The sequence below is a fragment of the Tenrec ecaudatus genome, chromosome 4 (genome assembly GCF_050624435.1).
Source record: "Tenrec ecaudatus isolate mTenEca1 chromosome 4, mTenEca1.hap1, whole genome shotgun sequence".
Classification (NCBI taxonomy): domain Eukaryota; kingdom Metazoa; phylum Chordata; class Mammalia; order Afrosoricida; family Tenrecidae; genus Tenrec; species Tenrec ecaudatus.
In genome coordinates this window covers 187,504,730-187,517,809 of record NC_134533.1, presented here as the reverse complement: position 1 = coordinate 187,517,809, position 13,080 = coordinate 187,504,730, and the positions used below count along the sequence as shown (strand labels likewise).

The window sequence follows — 13,080 nt, the reverse complement described above, 5'->3', positions numbered from 1 at the left end:
CAGGTCCCAGTCAGGTCTGGGGCCACATCACTCATGTTAACATTCCATGAGTCAGACCCAATCACGGGGTCAATCAAACACATAGCACTATCATAAAGTGTGTGTGCAGGGAAATTGTAAAGGAACAGTGAAGAATTTGGACCAAACAGCTTCTCATGCTTGAAAAAGACACTGTTAGAATGAGGTGAACTAGAGGGTCTGATCCCACTTTCTCACATGCCAGGTGTGAAACTTTGGAAACATCACCGCCTCTCTGACCCACTGATTCCTGATCCATAAAGGGAGCTGTGTTGAGGGGCAGGGTGATTTGACTGAGCGACCACTAGATAGTAGCAATTATTAGTAGCAATTACCACGGTCAAGAACAGGTTTAGCTTTTTCGCAACGGGTTTGCCGCCAGAATATAGGTGTCGGTGAAAACCATCGCAAAAGCCTAAGCCAAAATGGGAAAGGAAAAGACCCATATCAACATCGTTGTCCTTGGACATGTCGATTCTGGCAAGTCCACCACAACTGGTCACCTGATCTACAACTGTGGTGGGATCGACAAGAGAACCATCAAAAAATTCGAGAAGGAAGCTGCTGAGATGGGGAAGGGCTCCTTCAAGTATGCCTGGGTCTTGGATAAGCTGAAAGCCGAACGGGAACGTGGCATCACCATTGATATTTCCCTGTGGAAATTTGAGACCAGCAAGTACTCTGTGACCATCATCAATGCCCCCAGACACAGAGACTTCATTAAAAACATGATTACAGGAACATCACAGGCTGACTGTGCTGTCCTCATCGTTGCTGCTGGTGTGGGTGAATTTGACGCTGGTATCTCCAAGAATGGGCAGACCCATGAGCATGCCCTTCTGGCTTATACACTGGGTGTAAAACAGTTAATTGTTGGTGTTAACAAAATGGATTCCACTGAGCCACCCTACAGCCAGAAGAGATACGAGGAAATTGTTAAGGAAGTCAGCATCTACATTAAGAAAATTGGCTATAACCCTGACACAGTAGCATTTGTGCCAATTTCTGGTTGGAATGGTGACAACATGCTGGAACCAAGTGCTAATATGCCTTGGTTCAAGGGGTGGAAGGTTGCCCGCAAGGATGGCAATGCCAGTGGGACCACGCTACTTGAAGCTCTGGATTGCATCCTGCCACCCACCCCCCCAACTGACAAGCCCCTGCGCCTGCCTCTCCAGGACGTCTACAAGACTGGTGGTATCGTGACTGTCCCTGTGGGCAGAGTGGAAACTGGGGTTCTGAAACCTGGAATGGTGGTCACCTTTGCTCCAGTCAATGTTACCACTGAAGTGAAGTCTGTTGAAATGCACCAAGAAGCTTTGAGTGAAGCTCTGCCTGGGGACAATGTAGGCTTCAATGTCAAGAACGTCTCTGTCAAAGATGTTCGCCGTGGCAATGTGGCTGGTGACAGCAAAAATGACCCACCAATGGAAGCAGCTGGCTTCACTGCTCAGGTGATCATCCTGAACCATCCAGGCCAGATCAGTGCTGGATACGCACCTGTGCTGGATTGTCACACTGCACACATCGCTTGCAAGTTTGCTGAGCTCAAAGAGAAGATTGATCGCCGTTCTGGCAAGAAGTTGGAAGATGGTCCCAAGTTCTTGAAGTCTGGTGATGCTGCCATTGTTGATATGGTGCCTGGAAAGCCCATGTGTGTGGAAAGCTTCTCTGACTATCCTCCTCTGGGTCGTTTTGCTGTCCGAGACATGAGACAAACAGTTGCTGTGGGTGTCATCAAGGCAGTGGACAAAAAGGCTGCTGGAGCTGGCAAGGTCACCAAGTCTGCCCAGAAGGCTCAGAAGGCTAAATGAATATTACCCCTCACACCTGCCACTCCAGTCTTAATCAGGGGTGGAAGAACGGTCTCAGCACTGTTTGTCTCAATGGCCATTTAAGTTTCATAGTAAAGACTGGTTGATGATAACAATGCATCATAAAACTTTCAGAAGCAAAAGAATGCTTGTGGACCATTGGTTTCTTTTTTGTGTGGCAGTTTTCAGTTATTAGTTTTTAAAATCAGTACTTTTTAAAAGGAAAACAACTTGACCAAAAATTTGTCACAGGATTTTGAGACCCATTAAAACAAAGTTTAATGAGAAAAAAAAAAACAGGTTTAAGTTGGGGTGTCATTCACAGCCATTGCAGGGGCAGTGAATTATTTAATATGGTTCTTCTAGCCGGAGTGTCCAACTCCCTCCACATGACTTTGTCCTCCGTGGGTCTGATAAGGAGGAGGAAGAACACACTGATAGGTTTCCCCTGTGAGGAACGTGAACAGGTTATCCGGAAATGCCTGTCCTGCTGCATATAAAATGAGCCCTCTAAGGAAGAAGAGGGATTGTTAGGGAGCTAGAGACAGAACTAGGGGCTCTCCCTCTACTCGCCAAAGCTGCCCTCCTCCCCTCCCCTACAGGAAGTTGGAAGCTGCTTAAGGCCAGAGGACATGCTCACATTCAGGTCTTTGAGACAGGAAGCCGGTACACCTGGGTGGGCCCCAATCTGGGCCAGGTGTGCTTAATTCAGCCAATGGGGTCAACCAGTACTGTCGGCCACGCCTCCCAGCGGAGGACCCTGGAAAGCCAGATTGGGAGCCCACTGCCCTCTTCTCCAGCCCTCTCTTTGCAGTGGCTCCTCGGCTGGCCAAGCAGCGGTTTCTCCGGCCTCGGGTCTCTACGGGTGGGTGTGAAGTGCGCTGAGTGTGTTTGTGTAAAACCTGAGACCCCACTATGCTTTATAAAAACTCACAAACCAGGCTTCATGGTGAATTCTTTCTCCTGTGAAGCCAAGGACCGGGGTTATTTCTAACCCGAGAAACCTCGCAGGATCTTATTGCCAGCAAGAGTCCGTGCAGTGACGCTCCTGGACCCGGAAGACAGCTATCACAGCAGAGGAGCAGCAGTGGAACCCACATTTGTTGTTCTTGGTGTCTTGTTTTGCTTAATTGGATCTTCACTGTGGGCATACAGTGATGGCTCACTGTTTTCATTTGCATCTCCCAGAGGACAAGTGACCACGAGCATTCGCTCATGGGTTTATTAGCCAGAGCATGGAACCGAGTGGAGGACTTCCCAGCCCATGGAGAAAGGAGAGCGGAGTGCTTTGGGGCAGGAGGCGGCTTGCTAAGTCAAGTGCCTCTGAGCACTTCATTGAGAATCGGGCTTGCTGACCCTTGGAGTTTGGGCTGGATGCCTGTGGGTTGAGGCTTCTGACGGAGTGGTGTGCCCCGTTGGGCATTTATTAACAGACCTGAACGAACTTTGTGGCATGTCCTGATAAACAAGTCAATCCTGATCATTTATTGTCGGTATTACAACTAGTAAATTTCCTCAATAAACCCTTGAAGCATGAATTTTGTCTAAGTGCCGTGTAGCGTTGCAGTGGATATTAGAACCCAGAGAGGTGAAAAAGAACATTCATGAAGACAACACAGCCATGATTTTCAGCCTCTACCCCAAAACTTCTGAGTCGGCTGTGGAGTTTTCATAAGGAACATGGTCCACCGGCCACCCCGAGCTGAGGGCAGTGGATGCGGCTGGTAAGTGGTGAGGTGTGTGCCAGTGTTTATGTTTCTGTTTCTCAGCTGGGGATGCTTTATCTTCATGACGGTAGGACCCCAAGGTGGCTCCCAGGACCATGGACGTACCCTGCCCACGTTACAAAGGCTCAGCTGAGTCTCAATTTAATCTGCTTCTAAAGTCAACCTCCTTTCCCTTCCTAGGAACTGATCAGTTTAGAACAGCAATTCTCAACCTTTGGGTCGCGACCCCTTTGGGGGTCAAACAACCCTTTCACATGGGTTGCCCGATTCATAACAGTAGCAAAATTACAGTTATGAAGTAGCAACAAAAAATTTTATGGTTCAGGTGGTTCACAACATGAGGAACTGTGTTAAAGGGTCGTGGAGTTAGGAAGGTTGAGAACCACTGGTTTAGAGCGTCTGTAGACTTATTTTCTAAATACTCTGGTTCAGGGTTCACGTCTTGCTTCTGTCTGACCAGCACGACCTCAGAATAGTTACTATCAGAGAGTATCATGTAAGCTGCCTCCCAGGATTGTTGTTTTGAGGATTGAAGGAGTTAGTACATGTGCCCAAAACTAAACTCACTGCCATTGAGTCAATCCTGACTCCTAGTGACCTACAGGATGGAGTAGAACTAACTCGCCCTTTGGGTTTCTGATGCCATACGTCTCTATAAGAGCCGACAACTTCATCTCTCTCGGGTCAAGTGGCTGGTAAGGTTCAACCTGCTGACCTTGTGATTAAAAGCCCAATCAGTCACTGACTATGAGGCTCCTAATCCGTGTCCAGTATCTAGAAAAGATGGTTAGAAGCGCAGAGGGCCAGACACAGGTTTGGTCAGCAAGAACACCGCATCTTAGGAGGATCAAGCAGACACTTGTCTGTCGTATTGGAAGATTCCCTGTCTGTGGGGATCTTTCCTCTACAATGGCTTGCCTTTCCCAAAGGAGACCCCTGCCATTGAAAGGTCAGTTGAGTTGGAAGGTAAGCCAAGCTGCTGGCCTTCAGAGACGACGAGAAGGGTGCTCTGAGGAGGAAGGGCGTCCATTTCGAGTAGCTAGACTTGCCTGTAATCCTGCTCTTTCCAGTAGGGAACAATTTCCTTTCCCCGTCATCTGTATCTAAAGAACCAAATCTAGTGTAAATCTTTGGTCTTCTAACCAAACAAATGAAGGAGCTCTACTAGTCAGGCTCCAGCATGGCCTCCAGTGAGTCCTGCTTCCTGATATTTGTGGCCCTGTGTAATCTCCTCCCGCGTGGTGTGAGAGGACGTCAGGAGGTCAACAAGCTGTGGCTCTAGAGCCCGATGCAGCTTTTTTGATACATACATGTAGCTGTGAAGTAAAATGTTTAAAAATGTAAATGATATTATTCAGAGAAGGCTGATTTCATGTGTGTATAAAAAATATATTTATGGCCATCAAATACTTTTTAAATTGTGGTGAGGACCACAGTTGGCTCTTCCATCTCAAAAGCATGCCGGCTCCTGGACTAGGTTGTCTACAGAAGACAGACCAGTGACACTCCTATCTCAAGGAGGCGTCCTAGCCCAGTCCAATTCAGGTCTATATGCCGATGCGAGCGGGCCCTCTCCACACTCATAGCTGCAGGCCGATGGCACAGAATGGTGAAGTGGAATGCAGGGAGGTCACAGGCTGGTGGGTGCAGAGTGGAGTGGATCCAAGGTCAATGGGACCCACATGGGGCCACCCCTAGAGGCAAACACCCAGTCTGAGCAAGCAGGAAAGCAAAGGGGGCGGCGAGAGACCCCCAGTGTCTCTCTTATAGAAAGGCCACACCTGCCAGGAGGGAGTCAAGGGCTGTGGCCTGATTGACAGGTTGGACTCCACCCTACACAAGGGCAAGTTGACATAGACTCTACCTGCTGTGTCCTAGATGACTTAGGGCTATCTGCACAACTAACACGGTCGTGCAGAGATGATGGAGTGTGACTTCCAAGGTTAGATCATAAACGGCATGGCAGCTTCTACTTTGCCTTCTGGGGCCACTTTGTTCTGGGGCAGCGGTTCTCAACCTGTGGGCCGTGGCCCCTTTGAGAATCAAATGACCCTTTCACAGGGGTCACTTGATTCATCACAGTAGCAAAATGACAGTGATGAAGTAGCAACGAAAATCATTTTATGGTTGGGGAGTCCCCACCACATGAGGAAGTGTATGAAAGGGTGGCAGCATGAGGAAGGTGGAGAACCACTGCTATAGGTGAAGCCAGTTGCCGTGTTGTGAGCCCGCTCAAGCAGCCCTCTGGAAACATGTTTGTGGGGACGTCCTGTGGCCATTTGCCAATAATCCATATGAATGTGCCAGCTGTCTCCATAAACCATCATGAAAGTGGATTCTCCACGTCTAGTTAGTCTTCAGATCTTGATGGAAACTGCCCGACAGACCCTGACCAAGAACCTCAAAACCCTTGGGTCACAGGGTGAAATAATAAATGGCTAGTTTGGGTCTTAAGGCAGAGCTGCTCATTCTGGATGCAATTTATCACGCACCAATTGATAATCAATACAGGAAAGGCTGTTGGCTGCCTGGCTGTGAGGAAGAAATCGGGATGTCTAACTACGATGCACTGCCAGCCTGCCCCTTCCCGTGGACTTAGAGCGAGCTGAGAGGGCAGGGTAGAGAGCTGCCCCGGTGAGTTGCTGAAGCTGTAACTGTTTCCAGGAGAAGAAAGCTCCATCCTGCTCCCCAGGAGCTGCTGTGGTGGTTTCTACCAAGCTGGCAGATTAGAGCCCGATGTGTCACCACCACCCCGCCAGGGCTCCCTGGGTGTCTCACTGCTCATCAATGAAACTTGCAGCCAGACTGGATTTTAGCCGCACCCTGTTATGGTTCGTGCTGTAAAGCCCATGCTAACTTGGGATGAGCTCATGTGCTACAGTGTAGAACTGGCCGGCAGCGTTTGGGGCTGTAACTTTTTTTTTTCCTTAAAGATCATTTTATTGGGGGCTCTTATAGCTCTTCTAACAATCCAGACATCAATTGTAAAAGGCGAAAGATTTATACGATCTGAAGAGAAACCAGAGTATACCAGACATCAATTGTATCAAGCATATTTGTACCTATGTCGCCATCATCATTTTCTAAACATTGACTTTCTATTTAAGTCTTTGGTATCAGCTCCTCTTTTTTCCTTCCTTCTCCCACCCTCCCACCCTTGTAAATCCTTGATAAATTATTATTTTCGTATCTTACACTGACTGCAGTCTCCCTTCACCCATGTTTCTGTTGTTCATACCCCTTGGGGTGGGGAGTGGGAGGTTATGTGTCGGAGCCAGCCGACAAGTCGAACAGTCCTGAAAGGGGGAGTGAGGATTAAGGGAAAAAAGAGAGACAGAAAGTATTGGGAGGACAACAGTGAATACTAAAGCCCCAAGTTTATTCTACATTCTCCTTTTATCCATGCAGAAACAACCGGGGTTAATTATCTCATTGTTAAGCAAGCACATTTGATACACATAGCAACTCTATCTCCTGCCAAGCCAGGTATCCTTGAGAAAATTAAACAACCTGTTTTCCCAGACCTTGCATACTTTCTTGTTCTTGTTCTTAACAGTCTGTTCAAAGCGTTAATTCACAGAAGAAATCAGCAAACACTGACACATAGGTCATGAGACTTCTCAGCCATTTCAAGGCTGAGTCTTAATGGCCTTAACAGTTACACATTGATCATCACAATCCATTACCCCTTCCTCTCCTTCTCCCCATCACCTTCCCTACCCTCCTGGTATTGCTACTCCTATTACTGTTCCTGAGGGGTTATCTGCTATCAGCTTTCCTCATCACATTTGCTACACACACATTTTCTCTTCAGAGATCATGTCCAGAGGGTGAGCATCACAGAATGCCAGGTTATTAGAATAAAGTGTTCTGTGTTGAGGGAGGGCTGAGCATAGGCCCAAAGTCCATCCATTTTCTCAATGTATTGCCAGATAAATATATGGACATAGGCTAATACCTCTATTTTTATGAATTCATATATTCACATATATACACACCTATGTTTATACATCTAGCCATAGCTTTGCTTCCTAGACCTTTCCTCTGTTTCCTTTTACTTTCCTCCTATCCCACCATCACGCTCGCACTTCTTCTGCCTCTCAGATTGATTGCTGTTGCTCCAACACCCCAAGGATCCCTACGTCCTCCTTATTGTTGATTTTAACTCCCTGGTTGTTCCCCTTTCTATGGTGTTGTTTGCTCACCACTCCCTTCTCTCACCTCCTCCTGCCCCCAAGTCCCTCCAGAACCATTGGTCCTGTTGCTTTCTCCTCCAGCTTCCTTCCCATGACTATCTTAGATAGGTAGGCAAAACAACAACGGAGATGAAACAAAAGATTGAACAAAGGGAGGGAGGGGGAAAATGAGGAGCCGATATTAAGGGTTCAGGTAGAAGGCAAATATTTTGAGAATGATGATGGCAACAAATGTACATATGTTCTTGACACAATGGATGTATATATGCATTGTGATAAGAATTGTATGAGCCCCCAATAAAATTTTTAAAAAGAGAGAAATTAAAAAGCATACATAATTCCAGGTCTGTCCAGCGACTTTAATTATCTCCCACCAGTCCTTGGGGATTCTAGGAACTTCCCCTCCTAGCCTGAAGTCTATTTTGGGGATCCCTCAGGGGCTGTAATCTTAATGGAAGCTAATTGCCAGGTCGTTTCTTCTGCAGTACCTCTGGATGAGTTTGAACTGTCAAACTTTAGGTTAGCAGTGGAGTGCAAAGTATTTGAGCCACTGAGGGACCTATAGCCCTCAGCATATAGATCTACCTAAGCCTTAGGGTTGCTAACCCCAAGATGAGCAGTTCGACTCTATCCCATAAGTCACTGCGTTAGAATAAACTCGGTGGCAATGGATTTGGTTTGGGTTTGGCATCCTTCGAAAGGAGTCATTGGGCACAGTGGTTAAGTGGTCATCTGCTCATGAAAAGGTTGGTGGGCAATGAAACACACAACTTTCCTCTAGTTCTTTAATGCTCCCTCCCACTATCATGACCCCAAATCTACGTCACAAATCCGTCTGGACCAGAGCATGGACACTGGTACAGATAAGAGCTGGAAACACAGGGAATCCAGGACAGATAAACCCCTCAGGACCAATAATGAGAGGAATGATACCAGGAGGGGGAGGGGAAGGGGGGGCAGAAAGAGGGAACCGATCACATTGATCTGTCTATAACCCCCTCCCAGGGGACGGGCAACAGATATGTGGGTGAAGGGAGACATTGGTCAGTATATGACATGAAAAAAAAAAGATTAATTATCAAGGGTTCATGAGGGAAGGAGGGTAGGGGTGAGGAAAATGAGCTGATACCAAGGGCTAAGTAGAAAGAAAATGTTTTGAAAATGATGGCAACATATGTACAAATGTGCTGGACGGACGGATGGATGGATGGAGATAATAGCTGTACAAGCCCCCAATAAAATGATTTTTTTAAAGGGAGGGAGGGAGGAAAAAAGGAAAATAAAAAACTCATTGGTCACCCTTTTAAGGTCCTAGTAAGCCACATCTTTACTTTGTAAACTAGAAAACAAAGGGGAAGAATCAAAGAGAAAAGGTTGGTGGTATGAACCCATCATTGGCTCAGTGGGAGAAAGACATGGCAGTCTGCTCCCATGGAGACAGTAGCCTGGGAAACATCGGGCGGAGTTCTCCTCTGTCCCACAGGGCTGCTACGAGTCAGAACTCAGAGGGTCATGGTGAGTTGATGGATCCCCTCAATCCTGAAGCTCTCTGGAGTTCTGTCGAGCAAATCTACACCCCTGTTTGTAAGAAGTGAGTCTTCTTTTCTCCTGTCTGCGGAGTCAGTTACCACTCTTTCCACTGATGTCCCTTTTCCAAAATTGGACGGATAGTGTTCATCTGCTGCTGGCTCCCCTTGTTCTCTTTGTGGGTTTCTAGCATTGTTCTTGATTTACTAACATTTTAGTGGGGTTATGGGAAGAAGCAGAAATAATGTGTGTTCAATTTGCCATATTTAAGTGGCAGTCAGAGATGACTGGATAATCATCATTGGATAATCCTCTTTGGCAGCCATGGTCGCCCAAGGAGCAGGCCCACTGCGCTGACCAGACAGTGGAGGGACAGTGCTGAGGGATGGCATCTGATCTATGAAACGCTCTCAAGCTCAAGCGTAAATTGCCGGTGATTGATGACTGAAGTCCAGCCGAGCCTGCTCAACGTGATTATAATAAAAGACATGGAATTTCCATTCAGGCTCTGAGCTTGTTGATATGATTAAGCAACTGAAAGCTTACTTCATATTTGCCTTGTGGTTTTGGCTTAGATCTTAGCATGGTGGCTCTCAAAACCAAAGGTGTGTATGAGAGAGAGAGAGAGAGAGAGAACATATGAAACCACAGCCCCATCCTTCCCCCAGACAACAGTCATTGAACAAGAAATACCTTCTTTGAGGCTTTTGCTCTGTTACACGATTCCCTCTTTTCTATGCGAGATGGGCTATCAGGAATCTCAAGTTCAAAAGGAAACCACATCAAACAAAACATGTCTAGTAAAGGAGTTTGGAGAGTTTATGTTAATAACCTGCCATCATTTTTCAAGTGGTTCTACGCAACGTTCAAGGAGTCCTGGAGATGTCGTGGGCTAGGCACTGGGCAGCTAACTTCAAGGCTGATGGTTCAAGCCAAGCAGCAGCTCTGCAGAAAAAAGATTCAGCTGCTTGCTCCCATAAAGATACTCCGTCTTGGAATCTTAAGGGAGAGCTCTACTTTGGCCTACACAGAGGACCTCGGGGAGTCAGAACAGACTCAATGGCAGTGGTAGGTTGACCCACGTTCTGTCAGAAGTTCTCTTTGTTGTCCCTTCTCTCTGTGGCTCTCATGCTTGAAATGGAAGGAAGGCATTTGCAAGACGGGCTCAGGGGACCATTCCAGAGCAAGGTGAAGTCTGCCGTGCCATTGTCCAGTGGCTGATATGCTCATCTGATTTTATCAGGCGTTCAAAATTAGTGTCTGGATAGCACCCACACACCGACCATCTCAGTTTTATACATATAGCAGTACAGGAGGTTAAGTTTGACACCAACATGTGGGGAAAGAAACAAGGGTATATATGTTTACACACATGTAATTCTAGAGAAGTATATTAAATTGCCATTGTCTTATACAAACATGGTTAGAATTACAAGTAATTAACTTTTACAGTTTTTTTTAATAGTTTTATTGGGGGACTCGTACAACTCCCATCACAATCCATCTATCCATCCATTGTGTCAAGCACATTTGTACATATGTTGCCATCCTCATTCTCAAAACCTTTGTTATCTACTTGAGCCCTTGGTATCAGCTCCTCATTTTCCCCTCCTCCTTCCTCCCCCCTTCCCCCTCCACCATGAACCCTTGATAAATTTATAAATTACTATTATTTTGTCCTATCTTATACCATCCAACGTCTCCCTTCACCCACTTCTCCGCTGTCCATCCCCCATGAAGGAGGTTATATGTAGATCCTTGTAATCTGTTTCCCCCTTTCTCCCTCACCTTCCCTCCACCCTCCCGGTATTGCCACTCTCACCACTGGTCCTGAGGGGTTCATCTGTTCTGGATTACCTGTGTTTCCAGTTCCTATTTGTACCAGTGTACATTTTCCGGTCCAGCCTGATTTGTAAGGTAGAATTGGGGTCATGATAGTGGGAGGAGAGGGGGAGGAAGCATTCAAGAACTAGAGGAAAATTGTAGGTTTCATCATTGCAACACTGCATCCTGACTGGCTGGTCTCCTCCAATTTCCCACAGATGGGCCCTGGATCCCCACTCTGCACTCCCCCTCATTCACAATGATATGATTTTTTTTTTTTTGGTCTTTGATGCCTGATACCTGATCCCTTTGATGCCTGTGATCTCACAGGCTGGTGTGCTTCTTCCATGTGGGCTTTGTTGTTTCTCAGTTAAATGGCCTGTTGTTTATCTTATAGTTTTATTGTCATATAATTCACATACAATAGTTCGATCATATTACATCAAGAAGAGTTGTACAATCATTACCACAATCAGTTTTAGAATATTTTCTAAATTCTTGTACTCATCATTATTAGGTCTCTATTTCCCCCCAACCTCCCCTGCCATACCCGCAAGGAATCATTAACCTAGTTAGTATCTCTTTATATTTACTTAACATGGACTTCATATATAGAAAAGTTTTTAAAATAACAATAATGGCAAAGTAAAACAAATAAAAACCTCAGATAAAAAGAGAGCAGAAAATATTAAAAACTAGAACAAATTTACAATGGATCATAAGGGAGATCAAATGATAAGGTACTAAATTTTAACCTAACTGCATCTGCAAATAATCTACCTTCCAATGCAATAATTAATTTTTAAAGTGAGGGTAATCTAAAACCTATTTTCAGCCAACATTAGACCCTGAGTGAGAGATTCTAAGTATGCATTTATCTTAATGTGTCCACTTAGTGTGCAGACTATGAAAATAAGGGCAGTAAGGGCAAAGTGGGGAAAATTCAATCCAGCTACTTGTTCGAAGGAAACGCATAGCTCCCAGGGAGAAGGGGGATGTAATAAATCAGCCACCGTGCCCACATGTTGTGTTTGGGGCAACGGGGACTTTGGTAACAGCTACAGGAAACTTCTCAGCAAACACATTTCTCAAATTATGTGTAGTTTGTTTAGAGCATCCCGTTTCTCTACTCAGAAGAAACGTCTGCCCCCACGGAAACCATCCATTGTTTGCTGAGAGGAGGGCAGACTTCCCGGTAACTGGTCAGGGGAGACTAACGTTCTTTCAAGAAGGACAGTGTTGTTGAGTGAAGAGTAGAACTGGTCCCTAAATTTCCAGGAGCAGCCAACCTCAGCTTTTTCCCAAAGCGTGGCTGATGGATTGAAACTGGTAACCTTGGGGCTAGCAGCCCAATACAGAGTCCACTACACCACAAAGAATCTCTGAAAAGATATGTTAATGAATATAATTTTCTTTGAAAATGTCTCCCTAAACCCATGGAAAATTAATTTGCATACTGTCTCTTTCCAAAAACCCAAACTCCCTGCCATTGACTAGATTCCGGCTCTTGGTGACCCTGTGAGTGTTGGAGCCTGTAACTTGTTTTTTTAATCATTGTATTGGGGGCTCATACAGCTCTTATCACAATCCGTCCATCCATCCAACCGGGTCAAGCTCATTTGTACATATGTTGCCATCATCATTTTCAAAACATTTGCTTTCTATTTGAGCCCTTGATATCAGCCCTTCATTTGTTCCCCTCCCTCCCCAACCCGCCCTCTCTCCCTCACCCTTGATAATTTATGAATTATCATTATTTTTTCATGTCTTACACTGACCGATGTCTCCCTTCACCTACTTTCTGTTGTCTGTCCCCCAGGGAGGGGGTTATATGTAGATTATTGTGATCGGTTCCCCTTTCCTCTCCCTGTCTTCCCCTCCCCTCCTGGTATCGCTCCTCTCGTGATTGGTCCTGAGGGTTTATCTGTCACTCTTTATCCCAGTGTCTTTCTCCCCCCCTAGGGGCTGGGGGAT

The 13,080-nt window shown here is 46.0% G+C and overlaps 1 pseudogene; it reads left to right on the top strand.

Annotated features, from left to right (window-relative positions):
* Nucleotides 1-372: 372 nt before the first annotated feature.
* Nucleotides 373-1,847, top strand: LOC142445381 (elongation factor 1-alpha 1 pseudogene; annotated as a pseudogene).
* Nucleotides 1,848-13,080: the final 11,233 nt, after the last annotated feature.